Below are 15,761 nucleotides of genomic sequence, written 5' to 3'. Positions count from 1 at the left end.
AGAGTTCCTCTCTTTTTTTTTTTTTTTTTTTTTTTATGATAGGCACACAGTGAGAGAGAGAGGCAGAGACACAGGCAGAGGGAGAAGCAGGCTCCATGCACCGGGAGCCCGATGTGGGACTCGATCCCGGGTCTCCAGGATGGTGCTCTGGGCCAAAGGCAGGCGCTAAACTGCTGCACCACCCAGGGATCCCCGAGAGTTTCTTTTTTAAATCCTGATGCCAGAGTGCCATCCTCAGAGATTCTGACTTAATTGGTGGAGGCAGCCTGGACATCAGGATTTTTTTTTTAAAGCTCCTCAGGGAATTGTGATGCAAAGTGGAAATCACTGCCCCAAAGGCAGAAGGGGGATACAGAAGAGAATAAGGTTAATTATGAATTGGAAGTGACTGAACAAGGGGGTGGCTGGGAAGAATCCTACATATCTGGCTTGGGCCTGGGTGAATGAGAGACACAAGTTTTGAGGAAAAGAGAAGTTCAGTTTTGGAGAGGCTGAGTTGGAGGTACCCGTGGGGATCCAAGTGGAGCTGTTCAACAGATATTTGGCTTTTTTTTTTTTTTTTTTTTTTATAGATCAATATTGCCTTAGTGAAGAGTAGGAAATCCTTCCAGTTTTCAAGAAGACAAGCATCTCTGGAAAATATGACAATTATACAGAGTATAAGACCATTTCCACTTTGCAGAGCCTCTTTCCTCAAAACTTCTTTCCACACCAATACCCCATCTGTTCTGAAATGTTCAACATGTTGATATATTCTTAAGGATTATATTATGTATGAGTACTGTTCCATAAATCCATTTATACTATTCTTATACTACTTGTGCAAAGTATCCCATTGATTAAATTGTAGGCAGCCTTCAAATAGTACTTAAAGGAGTATATAACAGCTTTAAACTTCCAATAAATGAAAATGAACATACTCATCATTATTTCCTTTAAGATTTGTGGTAAAAAAAAACAAAAAACAAAAACAAACAAACAAAAAACCTTGGACCTAAACTGCTTAGCTTGTTTAGTTTTCTAATTGGTAAACATTTACTGGGTCACCAAAGATAGCAAGTACCGTCTGATAGGCCATGGCTCCTTGGTTTGTTTCTAATTTAAATTAGACACACTAAAACAAGGATTGATAGAGTGATATAGTCAAGTAACAGATGGTGAATGGACATTCTGTCCAGCGTCCACCACGTTGTTTCTCAGTATTCCAAAGAATACTCTAAAGACTCTAAATTTTGGGGATCCCTGTGTGGCGCAGCGGTTTAGCGCCTGCCTTTGGCCCAGGGCGCGATCCTGGAGACCCAGGATCAAATCCCACGTCAGGCTCCCGGTGTATGGAGCCTGCTTCTCCCTCTGCCTGTGTCTCTGCCTCTCTCTCTCTCTCTCACTGTTTGCCTATCATAAATAAAAAAAAAAAAAAAAAAAAGACTCTAAATTTTGAAATCAACTATGAAGGAAAGGACCAGGTCTGTAGTGAATGGTCTATTCAACTAAAAAGAACTGATACTAAGCCATATGCAGGTTTAAAAGAAAAAGAAAAATTCGAAGTGGGGTGTGTGCGCTGTGACTGGCATAAAGGCTAAGAGGAGATGGAACAGAAAAGGCCGGATGAAAATCATTCCGAATGTATCAGTAAGTACTGAAGTATGGATCCCGAATAGTCGAGTGACTGTGAAATTAAGAGATGTGGGAGCAGGCGAGGGGCGAGGGCAGGTGTCCTGGGCACCCGCACACGGGGTGCTTCGCGGTGGCTGTGGCCAAGCGCCGCCGCTCGCAGCCCCCGCGGAGGAGCCAAGGCGAGGGGGCGCCGCCCCGGCGGGGAGGACGTTTCCACGCGGAGGGCCGCAGAAACTCGCAGCAACGTCCCGGCCTTGCTCTCTCCTGGGGCTGCCCATCTAACAGGTGAACCGTGAGAGCACAGAGGAACGAATCCTGAGCTGCGTGCGGAACACCGGGGCCACGGCGCTCAAGCCCAGCATCCAGCAGCACGAGGGAACTCCAGCCACGCCACCCACCCCCAGAGGCGACGCCTGCGCCACAGCCCCGCCCGCTCGGGGCGAAGTGCCACGGCCGAGCGGCAGAGAGGGCGGCCGACCGGCCCTCGCCGGGGACTAGCGGGAAGGCCGCCCTCCCAGCCCCCCGGCCGCAGGTGGAACGCGTTAAGCCGGGCCCGGGCGAAAGCGCGCGAGCGGACCGCTGGGTCCCAGCGCCGCCTGCGGCTGGCCGGGTGGGCGTGACGCCATGACGCACGGCACGCGGGCGGGCGGCGGGGCGCGGCGCGGCGCGGCGGGGCGGGGCGGGGCGGGGCGGGCCGGGGCCGGAGGAAGCAGTGGGAGGAGGAGGCGGGGACAGCGGGGGCTGAAGGAGGGGGAGAATGGCAGTTGGGGCGCTGGTTCCCGGGAACAGCCGTCAAGACAGAACTGCGGAGGAGGAGTTCGGGAAAGCGGCCGTCGGGACCCCTCTTCTGCGTTCCCCCCGCCCCAGCTGAGAGGCGCCTCGGCGGCTCTGGGGAACCCTCCTCGGTGCCTCCTCCGGCCTCTGCCGCCGCCGCCGAGGGATGGGCCTGCTCACCCGCACTCTGGCGCCCGCCGCCGCCCCGAGGCGTTGAAGGTACTGGCGGCTCGGGAGGAGGTCGCGCCTGGGTGCGGGAGGGCCGGGGCGGCTCCCGTTTCCGACTCCAGGCGCTCCGGCACGACCGCTGCCCTCGCGCCCCTCCCCGGGACGGAAATGGATTCAGAAATCCCCCGGGAAGGCGCCCCCTCTCGGGCTCAGCCCCGGGAGTCGGGCCAGTCCTGGGGTCAGGCCGCGGGCTGGTTCCGCGTCCCCCGCGCGGCCGCGGCGCCGGCGCCCCCCTGGCGGCGCAGGCTGAGGCCGAGCGTGGGATCCGCCCCGCGCTCTGCGCGCCCGGCCCGGGCAGTCGGTCTGTGGAGTCGGCGCCGGACCGAGCCGTGCCGTGACGGGCGGAGGGCGCTCCCTGCGGTACCGCCCGGGCCGCCGCCGCCGCCGCCGCCGCCGCCGCCGGGGGAGGCCGCGGGGGAGGCCGCGGGGGAGGAGCGCATTCCTGACGGGTGAAATCGGCTGTAACGGGACCGATTTCCGGGCCTCGCTGCGAAGTCAGAGCTGGGGCGAGAGCCCCCGACCCCTGCTGCAGGAGGCTCCAGGGAGGGGTGCTTGTACCGGGAAGGTTCACCCCGCCGAACTGCCAACCCTTCCAAAGGCAGAAATTAAACATGTGGAAAAATGGTGTTTCCTTGGGGTTAAAGTATGTGTTAATAAGGGGTCTTCCGGGATTGTCGCCCGCTTACCAAACCTTCAGGGAGTACCCGGCGAGGGACGCCACTGTTTTTAATTTCTAGTTTTCTGTGTCATCTGGGTTTCCCTCTCGTTGCTCTTTCCCCCCATTTCCGTTAATGGGAAGAAGAAAAAGAAATTTAGGGTTCATTAACCCCGCGACAAGGGCAGTAAATAAAAGAGGAGAGAAAGGGGCTAAGGCTGTATACGGGAGAAAGAGAGGTCGTAAGTTTTCCCATTGGTCGTTAAAGGTGGAAATACGCGAACGATGCCTTATTCAGGTTAATATTTACTCAAAACGTTGCAGAATGTTCTGTCGGAAAGGACAGTGTTTCCGTGCTGCTGCGATTTTCAAACCCGGGTGTTGACTAGAAATGCTAGTTTTGAATGCTAGTAAATAAATAGTAGAGGCATAAAGCAGCCTTTCACCATGGTTGCCTTAGAATGTTTGCGATCTCTTCTTTCCGTTCCACCTTTTTTTTTCTTTCTTTTTATAAGAACATGGCTGTCTTACTCATTTTTTTAAAAAAATATTTTAACCTAGATTCCTTGACTCTTGGCTATATGAAGGATGACGGTATGCTTTATTTTCATTTTCAGTTTGCCAATTAACCATCTTAACAGGCAGCTTTCCACTTCTGTTTATAATTCAAGCTATTACCGTATTTGCCTTTTTGTGCTTCTTTAACACCCAACTGACTGAAATGAATTAAAACGTAAACACTTCTCTCTCTGTGGAAAATGGTGAGGATCTATTGTTAACTCTTACTTTCAAATGTTCTTCCCTCACTACTTGGAATTCCATGATAAAGATTTGGAATTAAGGCTTGGGACTTAATCAAATTATGTAATAACAGCAACAAACCTTTTTTCTTTAATATTCTTTCTTATTATTGTATACAATATAACTGAAGTTTAAATTTCATGCCTCCGTGGAAACTATTTTGATGTCATCACAAGGTGTCTTAGGGGGAAAAAATTACACTTGGCAACTAATGGTAAAGTGTTTTTTTCCAATATTGTTGACTTCCAGGAGGATTCCAGTAAGATTAACTTTTAAAACTGCAGCATGTTTTAGGAGTTGAAACACAACCCAAGTCTCCAGACAGTAGCTACTTAAAATTTTGTTTCATTTGGGGAAGGCCTGGATTGATCATTAATTAGTTTATATAAAGAAGAGTCCCTTTTACATATCATCTAACCAGTGTTAAATTTTCTTTTTAAAATTTTCATGGTGATTTGTAGAATTTGGGGTGCCTCTTTACTTGACTAAAAGAAACCATATATATGGTTTTTTCTATGTAATGTACGAGACTAAGATTAGTATCTTTTTAAAGACACTTTAGCATCTTAATGGAAAAGAAATGCATTGCATAAATTTGAAGTAGGAAAAGTAATATTTTTGCAGTTGTGAATGTAAGACACTGGGGCCATTCTCTTTAATGGGATCAGATTGAAAGATACTATTTGTTCTTTGTGGGGTTGGTAGATAGAATTAAATATAGGTGATTTGAAGCCAACTTTTTAAACATTTGAATCTCATGTATTTTGGCAGATTCCTATTTTATCTTAGACAATTTAGATTCATCACAGAAATTCTTTGGTTTGTAATCATCTCCCACCCTCCCAGCTTTGCATTGCTTTGCTTTTTTTATCTGAAGGGCACTGAGGATTGAAAAATGCAGCTCTCTGAGTTTATCAAGGGGGAGGAGGGAGAACAAATAATTGTGATAACGCGTTAAAGTTCCTAGTCTAGTGCTGGGCACAGAGTAAGCTGGGAATAAATTTTGTTATATTTACATCTGAATTGCCTCTTTATATTCTCTCTTTAGGTTAAAAAGGAGATTTTAAGAAATTGTTTTCCTGATGCTACTAACAAGTGACGATTGTAAAATGCAGACTGACTTTGCACTAAGCATTATGCTCTTTAATTGCTTGAGGCCCATATGAAAAATAGGCCATTTTGGGTTGAAGACCAAAGAAAAGTTGAATTATAAACTTAATACTTGATTTCATTGTATTGGGCTTGTTAGCACTAGTAGTTTAATGATTGAAAGGACTCATGATCATATAAGAAGTACTTTAGCTTGAAGATTTTGGTTTGACTCCTTTTTAGCAAAATGCTGATCTGATTACTTACAGAGAATAGCTATATTTTTGTTAGGCAAAAATGTTTTTTCCAGTCAGGAGTAGTTATTTTTTTCTGCCCTTTTTTTTTTTTTTTTATAACAATTTTTTGTTTGCTGGTAGATGTATAACATTGAAACAACTATGTTTATAACCACACCTGCACAGTTAAAGACTGAGGAATAATATTACTTTGCTAAACACATCTGTATTTCAGATGGTGGTAGACTTCAAAAAAGGCAATGAAATCATTTTGGGTGTTTAAAACTTGGGTACTTCATTTGTTTCTCAATAGCTATCGTATGTCAGTAATACTTGCTCTATGGGGTGGGGGGAAATTACCACCTTTCGATAAAGTAGTTTTGTTGGTATCACTTTCTTTGTAACTGTCCATAAAACCTGAACATTTAGTTTATTGGTAAGTTTTTTTTTTTTTTAAGATTTTATTTATTTATTCATAAGAGAGACAGAGAGTGAGGCAGAGACACAGGCAGAGGGAGAAGAAGCAGGCTCCATGCAGGGAGCCTGATGTGGGACTCTAACCCAGGACCCCAGGATCACGCCCTGGGCCGAAGGCAGGTGCCCAACTGCTGAGCCACCCAGGGATCCCCTATTGGTAAGTTTCTTGAAAGCAATCCCGTTAGCCTTAAAAACATATATTCTTGACCTATTGATGTTACCTAGTATTTTATTTTAAAAATCATTTGCTAAAGAAATACTACTAGCTAATTTGTTTTAGAAGTCCTATTTGGAATAGTTTTCTTATGTGAAAGCTTCAGTAGGACAAAACTGAGGCTTTGTTTTAGTTCTTAAGTTTGTACATTGAAGTATGAAGCAAAACCCTACAGAAATCACCAAGTTTAAGCCCAAAAGAAACTTCAAAACCTCAGTCTTGGGTCCAAAAATTGGAATTGGCTGCCTAATATTATATATACTTTACATTTTCAACCTCTTTCCTTCTTTGGAGACCCCTGAAAGTCTAAATAGCCCTGTTGTAATGTGAATAGCAGGCAAGTTGCCAGTTGAAGAGACAGTGTGGGAGAGGTGAGCCATAAAGAGGGAGCAAACTGGGATGCCTGGGGTAGCTCAGCGGTTGAGCATCTGCCTTTGGCTTAGGGCGTGATCCCAAAGTCCTGGGATCAAGTCCTGCAGCCGGCTTCCTGCATGGAGCCTACTTCTCCCTCTGCCTATGTCTCTGCCTTTCTCTGTCTCTCATGAATAAATAAATGAAATCTTAAAAAAAAGTGGGGGGGGGAGCAAACTAGTTAGAAGGAGGGAATCAAAAAACCAGGAAAAGCTATTGGGAATGTGATTAGGCTTCCAGATAAACACTATGTAGCATAATAATGTATCACAAAAATAGATACCAATTAATATTAGTTCTTTATATTTTATGATTTCTAAGTCAAGTATTGGCATTTGCTCCCCCAAACGATAAAGTATTCTAAAATTATCCTTATGCGTTACCATAAATGCGATAATATATGTGAAATGTGCATTAGAAGTGTAGGAGATAATTTAAATTACGATGATAGAGACCAATGTGTTCACTGTTAAGGTCTCAGCACTTAGTATAAAGCTTGACAGTAATAAGTCCTAACTGAATAAAGTATGTATACTGTAAGGTATCTATTTCATCACTTTCTCTACAACAATGCTGTCTGATAGAGTCTAATGTGAGTCATAAAAGTAGTTTGAGATTTTTTATTGGCTAAATTAAAGTGAAAAGAAACAGGTGAAACTAATTTCATAATACAACCCAGTGTATCCAAAATATTACCATTTTAACATGGGTTTTAATGAATGACTTTATATTCTTTTATTGATACTAAGTCTTTGATCCAGTGTGTGTTTACACTGGACAGTGTGACTCTAGGGGCATTTTGCATGAAATATATATTTCTTTAAACAGAAATTCTGTTAAATTAGATGCTTTAGATATTTAACTATAGATTCCTGGGAAACATCAACCTAAAGACCAGTTTGAAAAATCACTAATCAAGAGACAGATTGGGTCTCTTAAATTAATCACAGAGATAAAGAGTGAAATGACAAGGCTACAGATCTGGAACTGTTCGAGTCATGCTCAGGTACACCTGCTTGAATACCCATTTACTTTTCTCAGAATGTTGCAGTAACTTTATTTGGCTGTGGAACTTATCCTAGAGACACTAGTGTTCTAATTTAACCTCTGCATTTTATAAATGAGAAAACTATAGTCTGGAGCTACTCAGTCCAATGTATCATCACTAGCCATGTGAGGCTATTTAAGTTTAAATTAGTTAACATTTAAAAACATTCAAGTTTCAGTTCCTCAGTTGCACCAGTCACATTTCAGATGCTCTATAGCCATATGTGGCTACTGGCTACCGTACTGGACAGTGCAGGTCTAGAATATTTCCATCATTTCAGAAAGTGCTGTTGGATAGTGCTGGTCTAAAGACACAGCTAATGTGGTACAAAGTTTCAGACCACTTTCTCTTGTCTTCTCGGGCTGAAATTTCATTAATGACCTGGTTTCTGAATGATCATGTTATTCTTTTTGTTTACAAATCTCCATTTGCTTCCCACAGATAAATTTCAAATTTTCATGGCATTGAAAGCCTTCCACAATCTAACCTTTAGTGTCTCACCATTGTCCATACTAAGTCAGTTGATCTATTTAGTAAATACATTAAAAAAAACATCGATAGTTTTGCCCCCATGACTTTTCCTATGCCTTTGTCTCTGCCTGGAATACTCTTTTCCACTTTCTCTCCTTATCTAAGGTCCTCTATTCTTTCAAGACCTGACTCCTGTCTTATCTCCACAAATCATTCCAGGTTGGCGATTATAAATAAACTGCTAAAAATTTTTCTAAGTGAGATATTAACAAGTTCCAGACATTAGGATGGGAACGTATATTTTGAGGGCCACTATTCAACCTACAACATGATTCCAGAAAGTTTTGATAAGGACATTGGTAAAGTGTATTATGTTTATGTAAAAAGCCAAAGGATATTATTCATCCATAATAAGGTTCTTAAATTTTTTTTTTTTTTTTAATTAAAGGGTGTTCCTTGCTATATAGGGAGACGTCTTTTTGATTTGGCTATATTTGACTATGTTTAACCATTTATCAGGTAACCACTACCATGCTTGATTTGGATGAAAGAATTAGTCATTGTAGTATACATAATGTATCTTGTGATGATAGGCTTTTCTAATTGGTTGTTTTATTTTCCGCCTTTACACCCACTTATCAGTCCACAATTTTACAAATGCCTATTTAAGAAGTGTTGGTTGCTCATAAACATAAATTGAAGGGTAGATTAGTTCACACACTGTTTACGTAGGTCAGAGATTTAAAATCTGGTGCTGCAATGGAACTAGTCACTTTTCCAGACATTTTATATTACAAGAGCCTTTTGTATTGATTTTTTTTCATTGTAACTGATTCCAATGTGTGAGGTAACAGGACTTCCCTATGCAGTAGTCTCATGGGAAATTTTTTTTTTTTTTTTTTTTTTTTTTTATGATAGTCCCAGAGAGAGAGAGGCAGAGACATAGGCAGAGGCAGAAGCAGGCTCCATGCACCGGGAGCCCGATGTGGGATTCGATCCTGGGTCTCCAGGATTGCGCCCTGGGCCAAAGGCAGGCGCGAAACCGCTGTGCCACCCAGGGATCCCCAACTTTTGTTTTTATACTTAGACTTGCTATGACAAGTTACTAATAATGAAAAAAATTTCTTCTGTAACAATCTTGTCTGAGTTGTTCAGAGTGTTTCAAGACATACTTTAGTACTAATCCAATGAAACATTTATTTTATGGGCAGAGAAAAAGAGTGAAGCACAGTCATTCTGGGAGAATTGTAAAGCCAAGAGGTCTTATATCCTGACTTTCAGTTCAGCTTAGCAATTCCGGTTCAGTGACATATGTCTTCTGTATTTGGTCTCAAAAGACATGTCAATCAGTTAGGAGAAGACTATCCACTCATTCCACTGGATTTACTAAAACAAAAGAGTATACTAACATTTTAGAGAATTTGGAGCTATTTTTAAAACAAAAATTATTTATCTCAGAAAAATCTTAATTATCCACTTTTAACCCTAGAGTATGCTGTATATTAAAACTATGCAGTATATTTAAATTGTCGTCTTTTAGAACTAATGGACTTTTGACATTACCTGGTCCAGTCACTTCAACTTTCAGATGAGGAAATTGAAATTCAAAAAAGTAGGCAGACCTGGCTAAGATTTCAGACAAGGTTAGAATTTCCCTTCTATTACTCTGTAGCAATGAGTATTTTAACCAGTTCAAAAATCTTTTGACAACTAGATATCTTTTTTTTTTAATAACCTATTTTAAAACTTTTTTTTTTTTTTTTTAACTTTTTAATGCCTCTAAGCATTCCATCATGCCTGGCATTTTTAGTGTTTCTGGGCACTTCGTCCGGCCCAGGATATCCTAACTATTTCCTATTGGTTTGCCCTTCTGAACAAAGAGGGTCTGAAATAAGCCAGCTAAAATGTTTTAATTTTTTTTATTGGAAAAATAGAATGAATAGTACTTTTTCCTTGTGCAGCAGCTTGCTTTTTTTAATTGATTAATTAATATTATTTGTAATGAGTATTATTAAAACCACAAAGTACCTTTCCATTCTACCTCCTAAACAAGAATAGGCTTCAAAATAGGTAAATGTGGCAGGTGTATGTTTGTGAAGCTGTTTAAGAACTCTCTTTGGAGAGGCTTTGTGGAATGTGGGAACAGTTTACTCTGAACTTTCAGTTTCTTTTTCTGTGAAATTGTAGAAACTAATTAAAGGACAGAGCTTAGAGTAGCATAGTTGAGTCTTTCTAAAAAACTTGCTGAAAACTGAAACTTGCCTGTGCTAATAATCTGTTTGAATTACCCCCATTTATAAGTAGTTGAATCAAAATTATCTAATTTTTAATATTAGAACACTGAGGTAGGTTTGTAGCTGTATAAACATGAGACTAAAAACATTATTTATATTTACCTTAAAGAAATTAATGTACTATAATGATGTATTCCAAACTTCCGAATGGCTAACTTTTCTGATTATATTAGATGAGCCCTTTCTGAGCCAGCAGTTTATTTTTAACCTTAAAGTGTGACATTCCAAATTTTATTCTGTAGGTGGTTTAGTTACATTTGTGCCATCTAGATATTTATAATAGTTTGGCTAATATTTGTTAAGTGGTTAATATGTACCATAGCCTATGCTGCATTTTTTTGTATATGTTATTTCACTTAATCCTAATAATCTTGTGGACTGTAGATATTATTACTCCTATTTTATAGTTGAAGAAACTGTCTTAGTAATTTAACCCAATTATCACACAGCTAGACAATAAGTGTTAGAGGCTGAACTTGAACTCGGACTGTGATTCCAAAGTCCATACTTTACTCTCTGGATAAAAAGTTGCTGTCATTACCCCACATTTGTGTAGTATTTAAAAATCCCTGCCACCTCCACCCCAGGTATTCTAAATTTTTATTTCATTTCCCCCCACTAAGGTAGCTTAAAATAGTTGTTTCTGAAACAACCCCAAAATCTCAAGAGCACAATAAAAGTTTATTGCCCACTCACACAAAGAACCATGTGGATGACTCAACTCCGGTATGCACATTTCTTCTGTCTTGTAACTCAGCTGCCCCTATGGCCTACTTGGAGTTACCACTAGGATTACTACATTCATTAAGCCAGTGACGGATGATTTAGGGACCAGTTCTGGAAGGGGCATACATCATTGCATTGGTCAGGACAAGACACATGACTACTGTAACAGCAAGTGGAATGGAAAATGTGGTCCTCCTATGTGCTTGGGAGGAAAATGAAAATGAAACAGGTAAGTATATATTATCATCTCTGCTACAGTTATGTTTTTCCCTGTTTTACAGATGATACAAACGGGTTGTTACTGAACCAAAGCCACAAAACCACTTGGTAGCAATAAATAGAACCCAGATTTCCGTAGAGCTGCATATAATATGCTCATGTTTCTGAGGAGACATTCAAATAATTTAAAGGCATTTAGATTGTATTTCTAGCATCATTGCTGATTCTTTCTCAGTGGACATCAAATATTTTACCTCTTTGCCCATTACATTTTAAATAGAGATAGTCATTGACTTTTTGAAGAATGATAAAAACATTTTCCAGTGGTAATTGCCATTTTAGGTGAAGATGACATAATAGCATTAAAAATATCTTCAATATACATCTTTATAATCAGTTCTGTGCATATATAATATTGATTACCTTTATTTGTATTATTTTATTTTTTAAATGTGATTATTTTAGGCCATATACATACCTCATGTTTATTCTTGCATTATGAACCTGAGACATTTGTTTTAGGGATGAAAGTGATTTTTTAACCTTCCCCCCAACTTAACTCTTTGGGAAAGAACTGTAACTTCAGATCTTAATGGGGGATATAAGTGTGTTTTAACTGAGCTACCAATTAACACAGATACAAATAAAATACTAATATAAATTACTGAGGGCAGAAAATTTACAGAAACTGATGTTAACTTTTACTGGCAAATTATATTCCAATATCTCAGCAGTAGCTGTTAACCTTGTGTTATACTTTAGACTCCTTGGAGAATCTCTTGAAAGCTATGGTTTCTGTCCCTAGAACACTTATTCATGATTTAGGATACCATTTTAGAGATTTTTGTGGATTTCTGTGAAGTCTATCCATGTATTAGCTGTTATTTTTAAGCATTTTTATGCTACTCCAAAAATTTATTACTGTGGCTATTATATTTTTAACAGATTGTGTGGGGGATCCCTGGGTGGCTCAGCGGTTTGGCGCCTGCCTTTGGCCCAGGGCACAATCCTGGAGTTCTGGGATTGGGTCCCACGTTGGGCTCCTGGTATGGAGCCTGCTTCTCCCTACTCCTGTGTCTCTGCCTCTCTCTCTCTCTCTCTGTATGTGTCTATCACAAATAAATAAATAAATAAATCTTAAAAAAAAAAATTTACTAGTTCAGAGTTTTTATGAGTCTGTCTTACTATCATTTGGACAGTAAGAATTATGCCCAGAGCTTGCACTGCTATGATGGCTAAATTTGGCAGCTATATTGGGGGATAGATTTATTGAAGAAAATATAGTAATTTCAGATTTGAGGTTGGCAAAATGAATTATATAACTTAAAAACTTTAAACATTTAAATAATCTTTTCAATAACACCAAACCTTATTATAATAAACTTCAGTGATTTATCTCTGTTTAGAGAAAGCCATATATGAAAATCCAAAAAAATTAAATGCCTCAGAGTTCTCTTAATGAGATAATTCATGTTTACAAAAGCTCTATTTACTTTAGGCCAAAATTAGCTTATGTATGGACACATCATTTTTACTACATCACTTCTAGTTGTGGCCTGATGAAAAGATGGTTTATGATAATTCTAGTTTTTAGTAGTCAGTTACTACATTAAATTGTATCTAGCCATACTTAAATTTGATAGGCTATTGTTTGCAACTCTCTATATAGGAGATAGTATGGAAAGATAGATATTTCTTTTCTCACTGCCTTGGGAACCTTTTTTTTTTTTTTAAGTTATTTATTTATTTATTTATTTATTTATTTATTTATTTATTTATCAGAGAGCGCACACACACGCACAAGCAGGGAGAGGGAGAAGCAGGCTCCCTGCTGAGCAAGGAGCCTAACGTGGGGTTTGATCCCAGGACCCTGGGATCATGACCTGAGCGGAGGACAACGCTTAACCACTTGAGCCACCCACGTGTCCCGGAAACCTTTATTTAATATTGGAGGAAGTGCAGAGCTAAATTTACCCCATTGTTTATTTACCAGTATTGATTCCTAAAGTTATGCACAGTGACCCAAATGAATGTTCTCTATACGAGATTGTTTGGTCAGATAACCAGCGATTCCTTTTTGTATAACTTAAATTGTCAGCTATTCATGGTGTCAGAAAACCATTCTTACAATGAAAAACAGAGTTGCCATCAAGGGTATATATAGTCTTTTAAAAAGAAAGCTTTATTTTGGGGCAGCCCAGGTGGCTCAGTGGTTTAGCACCGCCTTCAGCCCCGGGCATGATCCTGGAGACCTGGATTGAGTCCCACATTGATAAAAATAAAGCTTTATTTATTTTTTTTAAGATTTTATTTTATTTATTCATGAGAGTCACAGAGAGAGAGGCAGAGACGTAGGCAGAGAGAGAAGCAGGCTCCATGCAGGGAGCCTGATGTGGGACTTGATCCTGGGACTCCAGGATCAAGCCCTGGGCCGGAGGCAGGCGCTAAACTCTGAGCCACCCAGGGATCCCCCTTTATTTTATTTTTAAAGATTTTATTTATTTATTCAAGAGACACAGAGAGAGGCAGAGACATAGGCAGAGAGAGAAGCAGGCTCAATGTAGGGAGCCTAATATGGGACTTGATCCTGGAACCCCAGGATCATGCCTGAGGCCAAAGGCAGGCACTCAGCCGCTGAGGCACCCAGGTGTGCCTAAAAAGAAAGCTTTAAAATGGATTTTGATTAGTATTCGTTTAGATTATGGAACTACCATATATACCCAAATATGAAATTAATTTTTCTTTAAAAATTATGCTTATGAAGAAAAGGGCATCACGTTATTATAATTTAGGTCCTTGCAAAGTCACCCATATCATTCTTTGGAAAGACATGGTCTAAAATGTCTTTGTTCAGTTTTTTAGATGTACTAGAATGAAGATTCCACAGAATAGGAGCCTTGCCTATTTCTTTTTTGGTACTATATATCTACCACCTAGTAGAATATCTGGCACCTGATACACAATGTTTATATTTATTGAAAGACTAAATGAATTAATACTTATACAAGTTACTTATAGTAAAAGACAAAAAGTTTAGCATATTTAGTTATTCCTAGAAGCCATTACAGTTCCAAGTATTGGATAATGCAAGAATACCTTTTAAAGATCAGTTTTTAAAAGCAGTACAGTAGCTCTATTTTAGAGATAATGTATACTTTATGTTAGGCTAAGCTTTCCTATGACAACATCACATGCAGATTCAAGGATACTATATCTCAGAACTTAGTTGAAGATATCCTTTTGAAAACTGCCAGATGTTTAAAAAAAATTTTTTATACAGCTTTCCTCTTGAGGAAAAGTCGATGCAGCACAAGGCAACTGGAAAGCAAGCAGAAAACCAGGGTCTTAATGGTTTGAGTTGTCAAGGAGTAGAGTTTGGGAGTGAGAATGGCTGGAAATTGATAAATTCCAGAAAGGAGGGAGTTACAGGATGATAGCCTTAAAATCTATGAAAAAACTCCCCATCCTCTCCCAAAATACCTAGATGACCCTTGAATTGTTGATGGAAGATACCGTAATAGCTGTAAGACTGAAGATGCTAACTACAAATGTTACAGGTATCTTTAGCAGGGGAGACTGAATTTGGTTTTTGATTCCTGCCAAATTAAAGGGGCTTAGTAAACAATTGGTTCTTCAAGACTCATTCTAAAAAAGTGTAACCAGGCCTCCAGAAGTCCAACTTAATTAGCCATTGATTTAACTGCCTGATATAATGCAAATCCTCACTCTTCTGGAGATAAGAGACTCTGAAAGTCTCTACAACATATATATCATCCACGATATCCAGTTTATAATAAGCAGTTACTAGAATCAGGAAAATATGACCTACTGTCAACACCATCTCCCTCAAATGGTAGCAGGCCTTAATATTAGCAGAATTCACAGACTTTAAAGCAACTATAATATTTTCAATGACTTAAAGGAAGAAGCATGATAATGACTCAACAAATGGATAATCTGTGGAGAAGTGGAAACTATAAAAAGGGATAGACATTCTAGAACTAAAAAGTCCAATATCTGAAGTGAAAATTTCACTGACTGGATTTAACAGATTGGGGATGATAGAGGTAGAAGTTGGTGAACTTGAAGACCAGTAAAAATTTGTCAGTCTAAAGAATGAAGAAGCTTTACAAAAAATGAACAGAGCCAATGGGAACAGTATTGAACTAACATATGAATGGAGAGAAGAAACGGTAAAAATTATTTGACGGAGTAATTGCTAGAAAATTTACTTATATAATTTAAATAAATTTCAAATCCAAGAAGTTAAGTGAATCCCAAGCAGGATAAATATAAGGAAAACCACATCTAGGCACATCTTAAACTGCTGAACATCAAAGGTAGAAAGCAAAAATGGAATGCAGCCAAAGGGGAAAAAAAAGACTCACAATGCAGAGGAATTAAAATATCAATGAAGGATGACTTATCAGAAATGATGGAGGTTAGGAAACAATAGAATGACCTATTTAAAGTTCCAAAAGGATAAAGCTGTCAACCTGGAATT

General features: G+C 39.9%; 1 protein-coding gene across 2 annotated transcripts in view; it reads left to right on the top strand.

Annotated features, from left to right (window-relative positions):
* Window positions 1-2,324: 2,324 nt before the first annotated feature.
* The window catches only part of RNF19A (ring finger protein 19A, RBR E3 ubiquitin protein ligase), a 52,559-nt gene continuing 39,122 nt past the window's right edge, over window positions 2,325-15,761 (top strand). Inside the window, exon 1 of one of the 2 annotated variants that reach the window (XM_072774034.1) lies at window positions 2,325-2,607. The gene's annotated coding sequence lies outside the window, so the exon portion shown is untranslated. The remainder of the gene's footprint in view (window positions 2,608-15,761) is intronic. The other variant, XM_072774035.1, reaches the window with a different exon arrangement.

Source organism: Canis lupus, chromosome 14 (assembly GCF_048164855.1).
Source record: "Canis lupus baileyi chromosome 14, mCanLup2.hap1, whole genome shotgun sequence".
Taxonomy (NCBI): domain Eukaryota; kingdom Metazoa; phylum Chordata; class Mammalia; order Carnivora; family Canidae; genus Canis; species Canis lupus.
This window is presented reverse-complemented; position numbering and strand designations above follow the sequence as displayed.